Source organism: Marmota marmota, unplaced genomic scaffold (assembly GCF_001458135.2).
Source record: "Marmota marmota marmota unplaced genomic scaffold, marMar, whole genome shotgun sequence".
Classification (NCBI taxonomy): Eukaryota; Metazoa; Chordata; class Mammalia; order Rodentia; family Sciuridae; genus Marmota; species Marmota marmota.
In genome coordinates this window covers 3,236,655-3,251,003 of record NW_026000051.1, presented here as the reverse complement: position 1 = coordinate 3,251,003, position 14,349 = coordinate 3,236,655, and the positions used below count along the sequence as shown (strand labels likewise).

The 14,349-nt window shown below is 50.5% G+C and overlaps 1 protein-coding gene across 2 annotated transcripts in view; it reads right to left on the bottom strand.

Annotated features, from left to right (window-relative positions):
- Positions 1-14,145, bottom strand: part of Kyat1 (kynurenine aminotransferase 1) — a 27,702-nt gene extending 13,557 nt beyond the window's left edge. For both annotated transcript variants that reach the window (XM_015497472.2, XM_015497474.2), the window contains exon 1: positions 13,430-14,145. The gene's annotated coding sequence lies outside the window, so the exon portion shown is untranslated. The remainder of the gene's footprint in view (positions 1-13,429) is intronic.
- Positions 14,146-14,349: the final 204 nt, after the last annotated feature.

The window sequence follows — 14,349 nt, the reverse complement described above, 5'->3', positions numbered from 1 at the left end:
CCAGTTGAGGTTTAACTGATGTGCCCTATTGAGGCCTGCAGCCAAAAGCCACTCCAAAGAGCACCACTGTGTCTGAACAAGCTGCAGTGAGGGTAAAAGCAACACAGGCTCCACCCTTTTTATTGCCCAGAGGGTGTTGGAACTTATAAAATTTGAACTTCAGTTGAATGCTTGAGGGAGGAGAAAACCCAGGGTTTTCTCTGAATGACAGGGATAATTTAAGGTTGGGCACCTCAACGTATTTTATTTATAGGAATGGCTGGCTGTGGGGAGGCTGCAGCTGTGATTGGTAGAAGCAGCTGTCACTTACATAAGCCTGGGTGTTTGGGACTGTGTGCTTTGACAGCGTTCATGGTTGTCCGTGTTTGGATGGGATTACTCAGCATGGCCATGGGGTGGCCTTGTCTGATGCTGATGTTCTGGGCAACTGCTCATGTTCAACAGGAAAGCACAGTCCTAACTGTGGGTGCCAGGCGGCTTTTCTCCTCCTGACCTCTTGAACGAAGAATAAAATTCAGAGCCCTGGGATGGGGGATCCAGGTTCCATCCCCAGCATTGCAAAAACAAGACAAAAACAACAACAAAAACCAAACCAATCCACAGAGCTGGATGAGATCTCATGGGGGGCCATGGGTCCCACCTCACTTCCTGTGGCCGTCCCACTTTGTTGCTGCTGTCCAGGCACGCTGTTCCCCAATATCCATTGCTCTACAGCCATCAGCAAGCCCTTCTGTAGAGGGCCAGGCAGGTGGCAGTGGATCTGGCTGTGAGCGGTAGTGTGCCCACCCTGTTCCGGGGCGACAGACCCCTCATGTCATAGCAGACATGACGGAGCCTGTGCCATGCTCTGGCAGTAGAGCTGAATCACCAGTGGCATTTGGTGAGAGCCCCCCTGCCCTTCTCTCCATGCTGGATGGAATGAGTCGCTACAGGGAGGCGTTTGGACCTCGTGGATTTGGGCAAGAGTCTGGAGAGGTGGGAGACCTCGACGGGCCTAGGCTTCAGCTAGACGTATCTTTCCAAAGAACAGAAGCAATGGTACAATCCATTCTGTGAGTTCTATTAGTGTGACTCTGAAACTCCTCCATGGAGAGGTGGCATCTTGTTCCCCCTCCCATGACACTGGGGGCAGCTCTGTGACTGCCCTGGTCTAGAGTGGGCCAGCTGTAACAGGTGTGGCATCCAAGGCCTGTGCGAAACAATGCCTCTCACGTCTGCCCTGCTCTCTTGGCACATTCACTCCTGGAACCTGGCCATCATGCTTGAGAAAGTCCAAAGGGCCTGAGGAAGGCCTACGTGGAGAGGAAACCAGGCCCAGGCCAAGTCCCTTCCTGGCTAACAGAAAGCTCCAAGTTGCCCAAGACCCTGAGCTGTCTTGGAAGTGGACTCTCCACCCCGGTCAAGGCACCCCTGCTGACGCCACGTGCAGCAGCAATGAGCTGGCCAAGCTGCAGAGTTGAGAAGCACAGGGTTCAGGACGTTTGCAACACAGCAACAGGTCGTTAGGTGGCAACAAGTTGTAAAATCAAGATTTTGTGATTAGAGCCACCTTTCTCACAAGCAAGAAATAAACTTCTATCTTGCTGAAGCTGTTTTTATTTCAGATCTCTGCTGTTTGGTTGTGCTAGCTTCCATTGCTGTGACAAAACACCTGAGAATAACAACTTCAAGGAGGAAAGACTTAATTTGGCTCCCAGTTTCAAAGGTTTCAGCCTGGGGTAACTTGGCTCTGTCGCTATGGGCCTTGCTGGCAGAAGGGCGAGGGGAAGGAAAGCCACCAGATCATGGCAGCCAGGAAGCAGAGAGGGTGGGGTGTGCTGGGGACAAGATATAACCCCCCCAGGACCCACTCCCTTCAACTAGGTCCCACCTCCTGCAGTTTCCACCCCTCCCCCAATAAAGCAAACAAATTCTGGATTTGTCAGCGGATCAATCTATTGATGAGGTCAGAGCCCTCAAGATCCAATCACCTTCCTGAAGGCCCGACTCTGGACGCTGCTGCACTGGGGACCAAGCCTTCAAGACACGAGCCCCTGGGAGACGTTCCATAACCAAGCCATAATACTGGCCACGCCTCTTAACGAATGTGCCACCTCAGGGCCTCTTCTGCCATTGCTGTCCCCTCTCCCTGGAGTGCTCTTCTCCTGTGTGTCTGCCAAGTTCCCTTCCTCATCAGAAAGCCTGCCCTGAGCCCCCTGCATAAAATAGTGCCCTCATCTGCAGCTCCTTTGCTGTTCTCTCTTTCTCTGTAGCCCGCATCACCACCTGCCATTATGCCGTCTATTTCTCTGTGTGTTTCTTCAGTGCTCGTGTCCTTTGCTCGAACACAAGGTGCCAGAAGACCGGAATTGGTTTGTCCTACTGACTACAGTCCCCGGCAGCAGCCTGGCATGTAGCAGTGCTCAGTAAACCTTGGCGGAATGATCCCAACACTCCGGCCTCTCAGATCCTATTCTTCCTCTCACACGCTCATCCCCTGGGACAGTGATTTGTGATCCCGTGAGACTCGATGCCCTGTTTACTTACTTATTTGGGGGAATCGAACCCAGGGCCTTGCATCTGGCATGCACTCTGCCACTGAGTTACACCCTCAGTCCTCAACACCCTCTTTATACCAAATAGACCATAATGTCTCCTTTTCTCTCCTGAAACAGTTTAAATACCCAATATAAGCTATGGATTCATTTGCTTCTAGCCTGCATGGTTTCTAGGAGAGGATGCATGTAATTCTAAGGCATCCTGTCTGCCCTCCTCCCTTCTTTTTTTTGTGGTGCTGGGGACTGATCCCAAGGTCTCGTGAAGGTTAGGTAAGTGCCCTACCACTAAGCTATATCTCCAACCCCTCAAAAAAATTTTTTTCTTCATCTTCAATTTTCTGAGCTTTCAATATGATATGCCAAGATTTGGTTATGTTTTGTTTGCATTTTTAAAAATTTATTTATTTATCCCAATTTGTTATATATGACAGTAAAATGCATTGGAATTCATATTACAAATATACAGCACAGTTTTTCATATCTCTGGCTGTACGCAAAGTATATTCACACCATTCATGACTTCATACAAGTTCTTAAGGTAATGATGTCCATCTCACTCCAACATCTTTTTGACACTCCTTGCCCCCTTCTTTCCTTGCCCTCCCCTCTGCCCTATCTAAGTTAATCTAATCCTCCCATGCTCCCCCTCCCTATCCCACTATGAATCAACCAACCCTCTTATATCAGAGAAAACATTTGGCATTTGTTTTTTTGGGATTGGCTAACTTCAGTTAGCATCATATTCTCCCACTCCATCCATTTACCTGCAAATGCCATAATTTTATTCTCTTTTATTGCTGAGTAATATTCTATTGTGTATGTATATGTATACCACAGTTTCTTTATCCAGTTATCCACTGAAGGGCATCTAGGTTGGTTCCACAGTTTAGTTATTGTGAATTGTGCTGCTATAAACATTGATGTGGCTGTGTCCCTATAGTATGCTGTTTTTAAGTCCTTTGGGTATAAACCGAGGAATGGGATAGCTGGGTCAAATAGTGGTTCCATTCCCAGGTTTCCAAGGAATCTCCACACTGCTTTCAGATTGGCTGCACCAACTTGCCGTCCCACCAACAGTGTATGAGTGTGCCTTTTCCCCACATCCTCACCAACACTTATTGTTGTTTGTATTGTTTGCATTTTTCCTGCCTAGTGTTCTGAGAGGTTCCTAGATCTTGGTGTCTGATGTTAACTTGGGAAAACGTCTCAGTCATTATTGCTGCAAGTATTGCTTCTGCTCCTTTCTCTTTTCCTTCTCCTCTGGCATTCCCCTTATATGTATGTTACACCTTTCCTACTTGTCTCCCAGTTCTTGAATATTCTATTCTGTTTTCTTTTTTATCCCCAGTGATTTTTCTCTTTGCTTTTCCATTTTCAATATTTCTGCTGTCATATCCTCAAGCTGAGAGGGTCTTTCCTCAGCTGCACCCAGGCTACTGAGGTAAGTAAATTATTCCTACATTATTCCTATTCATTTTGTTTTTTGAACCTGAGCATTTCTGTTGGATCTTCCCATTCCTCTACTTGTCTGTTCCTGCACATTGTCTTTCTTTTCCTTTTTCCCCTGGAGCCCTTAGCATATCAGTCGTGATTGTTTGCAGCGCCTGGTCTAGCTTCTCAGGAGGGCAGGTCTTGTCAAGAAAATCAGAAGGGCTGGGGGTGTAGCTCGGGGGTAGAGAATACTTGGGCTTTTGTCAAAATTGTTACTTCTCCCCCTGCCAGAAGTAGGAGATTTCCCTCCAGTGTTCACGGTGGGGAACGGCAGGGCTCTGGGAGGCAGGGCTCACGATGCTGCTTCCCTTTAAACTTTTAAGTCTTAGACTTGTGCACACTGAGCCCCTAGAAATCCATCCATTTCAGCTCAGGGCCCGCTTCCAGGTCCAGGTTCTGGGAGTTTCTACTCCAGGAAATTGGGTTTCTGTGCATCTATTTGCCTGTCTTTCTCTCCAATTCTAGGGCAGCAATTTGTCCTGTGACCTCAGTTCTCTGATGGATCTAAGAGGGGTATGCTGGTTCTTCAGTTGGTTCAGATTTTTACTTGTTAGGATGGTTAAGTTGCCCAGGCTGGCCTCAAACTTGCAATCCACCTGCCTCAGCCTCCTAAGTGGCTGGGATCCCAGGTGAGCACCACTGTACCCAGCCAAAAATGGATATTTTGGTATGAAAGTGCTCAGGCTTGCCCACACCCACACTAGAAGGTTCCATAAGGAGACCATAAAGAAATAAGTTCAGGGCTGGGCTGTAGCTCGGGGTAGAGGGCTGGCCTAGCATCTTGGCATGCACGAGGCCTTGGTTCCATTCCCAACACAACACATAAAAAAAACTGGCAAGACTTGAGCAACTTGCCAGTCCCTTCCATGGGCAGCCATTTCTGCCTTTCAGAGCATTTTCAAGTACTTAAGAGGAGCCACCCATCCAAAGGTGGGTCTCCGTTCTCTGTCATCAACTTCTCCCAAGCATCTCCTCTGGCCAGGCCCTGGCATCGTGCTGAGATTACAGCAGGGACCTGGTCCAGCAAGACCTTGCCACACAGGGGAGCTGGAAATGCCCCTCAGTGTTTCTCCACTCACCCAGCAAGGTGACCAGGGCGGGCGTGTGTGACGGCTCCAGCCCTCTGCCCCAGAGGCAACAGTGAAGTCCTAATCCTCAGTACCTAAGAATGGGACCTTGTTGGGAGCTGCCACATGGAACCGAGCGCCCTCAGCCCTGAGCCACGAGTGTGGGGGTGTGGCGAGCCAGCCCAGCTGTGTGTGTTCCAGGGGCGCTGAGCGCACAGGGTGGGCTGGACCCACGCTGCCTCTCTGTTTGGGCGGGTGACATAAGTGCCTTTTCGCTGGCTCTGCCCGTGATCCCACACAGCACATGAGATGGGCGTGGCCTCCCTAGATGTCCGTCAATCTGCTGACAGGGGACATCCTGAAGCTAGACTCAACCGGCTGAAGCCTGACCCCTGGCCTCATTGAATGGCTTCTCCCCCACAAGAGGGCTCAGGGCGGCTCCTCGCTCTTTCTTGCCTGCCTGGCCCCCTGTGGGAGCTGTGGCTGAGGAGCCGTCACTCCCACCAAAGAAAAGGTACTTTCTGTGTCTGTGTCTTGGATGACCCTGACGGGTTCAGTTGGGTGATGCAACAGGATCTTACTTGGAAATGGGATCTTTGTGGATGAATCAATTCAAGACAAGGTCAAATTGGTTTAGGGTGGATCTTAATCCACCTGGTGTCCTTATAAGATGGGCAGGAGAGACACAGGCACACAGGAAAATGGCACGGGAAGACGGCCGAAGTGAAAGATGCATCTACTAGCCAGGGACGCCAGGGATTGCTGAGGAAGCCAGAAGCTCAGGGAGGGGTGTGGGAGAGATCCTCCGCCGGAACCGCACAGAAAGGACGCCCGTTGATCCCTTGACTTTGGGCTCATAACCTCCAGTACCACTGGGGAATAAATTTTAGTTGTTTAAAGCTACCCACTTTAGAAAGCTGCTACTTTGTTAGAACAGCCCCAGGACATTAGTGCCAGGTCACTAGAGGGCTGAGTCCCAAAGGAAGAGAAAAGATGTACTAGGTCAAAAGAATGGCAGGTGCAGGGGCTGGGGGCGGACGGGAGCCGGTGGACTCAGGAACTGAGGTCACTGTGGAGCTCATCCTGTTGACTTGGTTCCTGTGAGAACCCTGCAGGATGCCTGGGGCTGACCACCTGTGCTCTGGAGCAACACAGATTGTTATCGTTCCAGGAGGGACATTCCCTATGTCACATCAGGGGAGAGTGGGTGTTGGGTGCTTCAGCCTCAGAACACTCAGCTAAAGGATGAGAGGCCTGAGGCCAGGTCTGAGTCCAGAGACAGTGGAGGTAGGTATTGTGACTACTGTGTGTTCTAGGGGGACCAACTGTCAGTTTGCCTTTTAAAGTCAGTTTCCTTATCTATCAAATAAATACAAATAGTTCAAGGAAAGCACTTTACCTACTCGTGGACTCACAGAGACGCCCAGTAGATGATGGACGCTACTTATAGAGTGGGTGCTTCTTTTTTTATTGAAGTTCTGGGGATGGAAGCCAGGGCCTTGTGCATGCTAGATCCCCGAGCTCAGTGGGTACTTTATATGAATACTCGTTAAATCAATATAACAGGGTACAGGGGGCTCAGGTATGTGAATTCACACTGCACCTTGGCTGGTCAACTTCTCCATCAGTTACAAAAGGGCTATTTAGAACTGGGGACTTGGGGTGTAGCTCAGTGGTAGAGCTTGCCTAGCATGGACAGACAAATCCTTGGGTTCAGTCCCCAGTACTGAAAAAAAAAAAAAAAAAGGCATAGATCTGAAAGCCCATGATACTTTGAGAGGACCATAAAAATGTCTTAATTTTAATTTCTTTTAAAATGTAAGAAAAGATAATAATTAATGTGGGATAATGAATTCAGTCTGGATGCTTCTTTCTAGAAACATGGGTGTCAAACATAACTCTTGCATTCTTTTTACAGAGAAAGGGACCTCCGAAGGCAACAGTGACTAAGGCCCGTGAGAGTGGTAATCTGGCATTGAACACAGGTAAATCTGTGTGTGGTTGGGACTTCGTGTGCAAATATGAGTGTCTACACTTGAGCATCTCTCTGTGCACATCTGTTGTGTCTGTGAACGTGTGAGTGTAGTGGGGGCAGTTTCTAGGAACCTTAAAGGGAGGGGGTCATGAGGGTCTGAGCCAAGGCCACACCGCGCCCCTCCCTCGCCCCTCCCTCGCCCAGGTGTCTGGGAGGTGCCCTGGGGCGGCTCGGATTGTTCCTGAAGCGGCCAGCAGGGGGCGCGCGGAGTCGCCTGGTCCTGACCGGGCTAGGTGGTCCCGGGGCTCTGAGTTTGGGCACAGGTCAACCTGGGTGCCCTTTAGGGACTGTCGTCTCACTCTACAGAGGAGGCCCGGCGCAGCGTGGGCGCTTGTACAGGCTCAGTGGGGGACGCAGGGCTGCTGGCTTCCTAGTCCACAGTTCTCCGGTGACTGGGGACCTGCCTCGGAATTCACTCCTGGGCACCAGGGGCTGTGGCCAGGGCCTCCTCCTACTTGCTCTGAGACAGCCTTTCCCAGGCCACGTCCACCTCCTACTCCCCAAGCCTCCCCTCTTCCCAGGGCTCCCCTAGTCAGTCCTCCAACGCCGAGGACCTAAGGGTAAAGACCATGGCCTTCTATTTACTCTGAGCGCCTTACAGGTCCCAGCCCTTTCAATTTTTTTTTTTTTTTCAAATTTTAAAAATTCTGGTAAGATGCAGGTCATATAAAAATTTTCACCATTTCTAAGTGGACGGTTGACGATATTAAACTCTCACATTGTTGGGAACCATCACTGCCATTCTCCTTCCTGAGCCTGTTTCATCCTGTAAAACTGCAACTCTGTGCCCATTAAACAATAATGTCCCTTTCCCCATCCACCAGCCTGTTTTCAGCCTGTTCCCTCTCTCCCTCCCTCCCTTCATTCCTTCCTTCCTTCCTTCCAGGGGCACTTTGCCACTAAGCCACATCCCCAGCCCTTTCTATTTTTTTTTATTTTGAGACAGGGTCTTACTAAGTTGCCAAGGCTGGTCTCAAACTTGTGGTCCTCCTGCCTCAGCTTCCCAAGTGGCTGGGATTACAGACATGCACCATGGAACCTGGCTGGGTGCATCACTTTTAACCCCAGGAAAAAGATTCCATCCAGAAGCTGAGTCACATAGCCAAAGCCAAAGATGACAAGAGCCAGGATTTGAACTCAGAACTCTGACTTCAAAGCCTGTACTTACTGCCACTGTGGAGCATGGGAGACTTGGAGCAGTGACATGGTGGCTGCTCCTCATTCTGAGGGCACCAAAGATGCAGAGACTGATGGATGCTCCGTGGAAAATGGGGGAATGCAGTCTGGTCAGGCACGTTTTATGGGTGAGGATACTGATAACTGGGGAAGGGGGAATGACCCACCAGGTTGCTACTGGGGCCAGCTCACCTGAGTCCCAGGCTGGGTATTTTTCTGTTCCTAGCAGGCTGGGTCTTCCACCTGGCACAGAGTAACTGGTCAATAAACTCACTGAATGAGAGAAGGAATGTCTCCTGTCACCCAGAGTGAGTTGTCACAGACTCTACCCTACTGCTCCACACCTGACGGGGGCCAGCCACACGGGGCACACACCTTAGTACCTCAGCAAAGACTGGACTGGTCATGTGCTACTCCCGCAGCCACCACCATGTGTAAAAGTGTGAATTGTCCTATTGTTTAAGGAGTGCATGATCTAATGAAGGAAACCAAAAGCAACCCGGCCAAGTCAGTACAGATGAGCCTTAACAGACAAAGGATTCTGGGCTGGGGCTGGGGCTGGTTGCTAGAGCATGTGTGAGGCCCTGCTCTTCCTCAGCACCACATGTAAATAAATAAGATAAAGGTACTGTGTTCACCTACAACTAAAACAAAGGATTCCTACAAATCTAACAAAAGGCCCACGTTTCAATAGAAAAGCAAAAGTAGTCGAAAGATAGAATTGGAGGTGGGTGTGGTGTTGTACATCTGTGATCCCAGCATCTCAGAAGCTAAGGCAGGAGGATTGCAAGATTAAGGCCGGCCTTAGCAACTTTGTGAGACCCTGTCTTAAAGTGAGAAATAAAAAGGACCTAGGTTAGAGGTAAGCATCCCTAATTTCTAGTGTGTGTGTGTGTGTGTGTGTGTGTGTGTGTATAATTTCCCTATATATATCTATGGGAAATTAACCCACAACAAAGAGAACTTTGCAGCTGGGCATATAACTCAGGGGTAGAACACTTGCCTAGTATGTGTTCCAGGTCCAGACCCACCAAAAACTTGCTTGAGGTTACTCATAATTAATTAAATGTAAACTAAAATGAAACTATTGTTTTGCCTCAGATAAGTGAAGAATGAGTTTGAAACCCACCCAATTGGTGTTATAAGGCACTGGAAAGCCATAATACATGATTTGAAAACATGGGTTCAAGGGGCTGGGGATATAGCTCAGTTGGTAGAGTGTTGCCTCCCATGCAGAAGGCCCTGGGTTCAATCCCCAGCACCACAATAAAGAAAAAAAAATCGGGTTCAAGTGCTCATTGGTATCAGTTTTGGAAGGCAAAGTAATAACATACATTACTCTTTAATGCAATGCAGTGCCTCCTCCCCGGAAATGGATCTTACGGGAATATTCTACCTACACACATAGCCACACACCTGGACCATCAGATGATCCCAGTGTCCCTGAGTATGGCTCAGTATCACCGTACAGTTGTCCCCATTGCACACTATCATGCAGCTGCAAAAAGGAGCGTGCTGCTCTTGGCATTCTGCCAGAGAACATATTCAGGTTATCTGGAAAAGGCAGGCTGGTTCCACGCTGACCACGTTTCTTGGCCTGGCCACCCTTCTGCCTTTGTGGGCCTGTTCCCTCCTTGGACAATCCCTTTCTGTGGGCTGTCACAGGGTTTTGTCACCAGGTGGCAGGAGGTGAGACAAGGCATGCTTTGCTGCCTGTCCATGAAGTGGCCAGCACTCAACTGACTCTGCAGGAGGGGACTTGGTGGGTGACTGATCGACCTGCACTGAGCCATCATTTCCCTTCTGATCAGGGATGAGAACTAGCTGCAAAGTTGGTGTTTCTTGGTTACTCATAGTTAATATGACATGGCTGCTGACATGGCAACCGTGACCTTGAGGGACTGGGTTGTTTAACTAAACCCTGGTCCCCAAAGCTCATCTGCATCAGACTTATACAAAGTGAGGAGGACTGCTTGATTGTGTTTATAGGTTTGTGCACAAGGATATCTCAGCAGACACCACCAGGCTGGGTGCAGTGGCGCCTGCCTGTAATTCCAGCTATTCGGGAGGCTGAGGCAGGAGGATCACAAGTTCGAGGCCAACCTGGGAAACTTAGTGAGACCCTGTCTCATAATTAAATAAGAAGGCTGGGGATGTGGCTCGGTGGCAAGGCACCCCTGGGTTCAATCCCCAGTACCACGGGATTCCGGGCTGCCTGATGCTGGGGTGGAAGAAAGAATGAGAGCCCACACAGACCCGGGGATCTGGGACCTGTCAGTATAATTGCTTTGCGGCAATAGTGGCACAACTCTGTAAATTTACTAAAAATCATGGAATTGTATGCTGAAAACAAGAGGACTTTATGGTATATAAAATGTAACTTAATGAAGGTGTTAATAACAAGTGAGGGGGCTCTGAATCACAGACCTTGGAGAGAAGGCATTTATGTGCTGTGTGACTTCTGGCCAATTACTAGACCTTTCTGAGAATCAATTCTGAAGTGAGAATAATGACAGCACCTGCCTCACAGGACTGGAGTGAGACATGATGAGTTGACACACAAAAAGCACTTATCATGCTTCCTGGCCAATACTCCGTGTCCCACAGACGTCATGACTGTTATGGGTATTAGTCAAAAATAAATCAGTGGGAGAAGTGCTGCAAAGGAGGCAGCCAGGGGCTCGAGGCCCAGTCACGCAGGGCAGTGGGCCAGAGTTGTCCCGGGTGACCTTCAGGACGCCTTCCAACACAGCTTCCCAGGCCTCTGTCGGCCAGGGGCCAGCGCCCTCCCCCCGTGGGACACACCTCCATCAGCCTGGGCAGCTAACGCACCAGCCCGGACAGAGGCAGGTGGGTGACTCCAGGGTATCTGGAATGTTCAGTGCCCACGAACTGGGTGGTGACATGTACACCCTGCCCCCGCAGGGCCTGATGTCCAGGTGAGGTCAGCGCCTTGACACAGGGTAAAGTGCAGGCCATCCCAGCCCGGCCTGTGAAGCGGCCTCAGGCAGACCCGCAGCCTCCACAGCCTCCTTTTCTGAATGTACAGATCCTCAGCTTTGGGAGCCACCTGGCCCTCCTGGGCTCAAGTCCTGCCCCCTGCCTGGCTGCCCTGTAGTGCCTGCCCCCAGCAGGGCCTGCACAGCTCCACCTCTTCTCTGAGGCCTCTGTGTCCACCCAGGCCCTCCTCTGAATTCAGGGAGCACCTGGTACCTGCCTGAGTCCTGAGCTACGTGCCCTGGTCCTCATTGAGGCCAAGCACAAAGGACATCTTCTTTCATTACTGAAAGTCTAGAGATCAGCAAAAGGGCCTGGGGCCACCATCCCCTCTGGCCTGTCCATTGTGTAATATGCCAGCAACTGTGTGTGACAAGTCGGGTCAGATGCTCATCATCTAGGTCACCTGCAGTGAAAGACACCTACCAGCTGGGACACCCATCAAAGCCTGTACTAACCACCCCTAAAGAGGTTTCTGGAAAGACAGACTTTGGGCAAGGGTCCTTCATCCTCTGGCTGAGCCTGCTTTTTTCCTCCCTTGGTACCAGGGATTGAACCCAGGGGCGCTTAACCACTGAGCCACACCCAGCCCTTTTTTATGTTTTATCTAGAGACAGGGTCTCCCTGAGTTGCTTAGGGCCTTGCTAAGTGGCTGAGGCTGGGAACTCACGCTCCTCCTGCCTCAGCCTCTGGAGTCACTGGGATCACAGGCGACAGCCACTATGCCCAGCTGAGCCTGCTTTCTGAGTAAAGTTTACCTTCCCTGCTAAAACGCCTTTTCTCTACTTAATTGTCCCATAACAAGGTGAGCAGCGGGACTGGGTGCAGCTATAGCGCCCCAACCTATAAAGAAGGTTTTATTGTCCCTATTTTGTTCCGGAGCAGAACAAAAAAAACCTCACTCAGCCCAGAGCACCGAGCTGGGCCCATGCTGCTCTTCATTTCTTTCTAAAGTCCAAACTCTCACCCCAGACCCCTTTCTAAGGAGGTGAGCGCAGCCACCACTATTAGCTCCCCTTCTTACAGGAGACCACCAGCCCCTCAGGGACAGGGCCATCCCTTGTCCAGCTTCCACTCTGCAGGACAGACAGGCTGGCCTCCCACCACCTACATCAAGGAGGACAAGTAGGACCTTGGTTCTGGACTCCTCTACAGCGCAACTTGGTGTTTGGGTGAGGCGGCTTTTCACAGGCCGCTATCTGAGGCACTGAAGGATGCCAGGTGACTCCCAGTTGCTGAGACAACGCAGTGCCTCTATAGAAGGGGGCAGGACAGGTCTATTCCAGGACTGAAGCTTTAGTGCGGGGGGAAAAAATGGCCCCAGCTCACTATGAACTAGCCCTGGGATGACAATGCAGTAACCAGGCCTGGGATTATAGTTCTGAGGTAGAGAGCCTACCTCGCACGCACAATCCCTAGCACTAAATGAGGGAAAGAAAAAAAATAAAATAAAAAGCTGAGCTGGGTTCGGTGGTGCACACCTGCAATTCCAGTGACTCAGGAGGCTGAGGCAGGAGGATTGCAAGTTTGAAGCCAGCCTCAGCAACTTAGGGAGGCCCTGAGCAACTTAGTGGGACTTTGTCTTAAAATAGTGGGGTATAACTCAGCGGTAAAATGCCTCTGGGTTCAATCCCCAGTACCAAAACAAAACAACAAGAAATTAAACCTATAACCTTTCTAAGAACATTTGTTTAATGACACAAGAAAGTCTCTTATGAGATAGTAAATCCAGATTTTTTCTTGTTTTCTTTTTTTGGATCAATAAGAGTTCCCAAAGACAAATGTTTGGTAAAAACCTGTTGAGTCAATTGTTCACCCCTAAGGAAAGGACAGCCTGGGGGGATCTGAGCAGTACAGTGACAGGCCTGGTTCCCTTGACTTGGGAATTGGAGCACAGAGAAATAGATTCTGAGGCTCAGACTGCAGGTTCCTAGCCCACAGGGGACTGGCGGGGACTCCAGTGAGACAAACAGCAGGCCTCCCACCCTTTATTCCCTTTGATCCAAAATCAAAATCTCACTCCCAAGGGCAGGTTCATACATGATGGAGCCTGGCGGGAATCTTTGAGAAGGGCCCATCCGTTTTCTAGGGGGAGAAATGAGGCTCAGAGCAGGGAAAGGACTTACCCAGAGTCCCAGAAAAGCACAGGAGGTCCCCAGCTGGAAGTTCAAAGCTCCCAGCTCTGCAGGAATGAGGCAGAGGGATGTACCCTTGGAGATTTTTCAGGGAGCTGGCAGTGCCCTCCAGGAGTGGAATGTGGCCCAGGTCTATTAGGACAGGTATGGCAGGGACGCCCTGTCCTGCTACAGCTGGAGTAAGTTAGCCTGATGGCTGCAGGAGCAGGGGTCAAGCCTGCTCCTGGCCATCTAGGTGTCCTGGCACACGTGCCATCTGAGAACCCGGGCAGCTGGAGACAGTCAGGACAGAGGAACCTCCAATCCTGAGACTGGACACCTTGATTTGCGTCAGCAAGGACGGCTGCTCTGGGGACTGGCAGAGATGGGGGTGGGGGAAGCAGGGTGAAGAACTTCCTTAGTGCCTTTAGCTGTCCTGTGCTCCTCTGTCACCCCACCTGGATTAGAAAGTCAGGAGCCAGCCCTTGGGAGGTTTGGGAGATTGAGGGTGGGAAATCACTGTTCTAAGGAAAAAGATGAGTCACGCAGGAGCCAGATGGCATCCTCTGACCTGCCTCCTGCCAGTTTCTGACAGCCCCTTGGTAACCCTGAGGCAGGGCAGGGGATGAGCCCTGTGAGCTCCTGTGTCTCCAGCCTCCTCGGTACCCCTTCCAGACATTCCAAACACTTTCTGTTGCAAATTAAGTCACCTCCCTTGGGAGCCTTCTCTGACTTTAGCTAGGGTAGCTAGGTGCAGCCCCCTCCTCTGTGAACCCAAGGACCTCTACGCACCATGAGCTGCCAGGTTGCCCTTGTAGACTCACAGGATAGAAACTGAGCATGCACCCTGCTCTCACCTGACCTTCAGCCTCTGGCAGCTTGACAGGTGCGCAGTAGGTTCCAACACTTCAGTGCTGATGACCCCAGGGTAC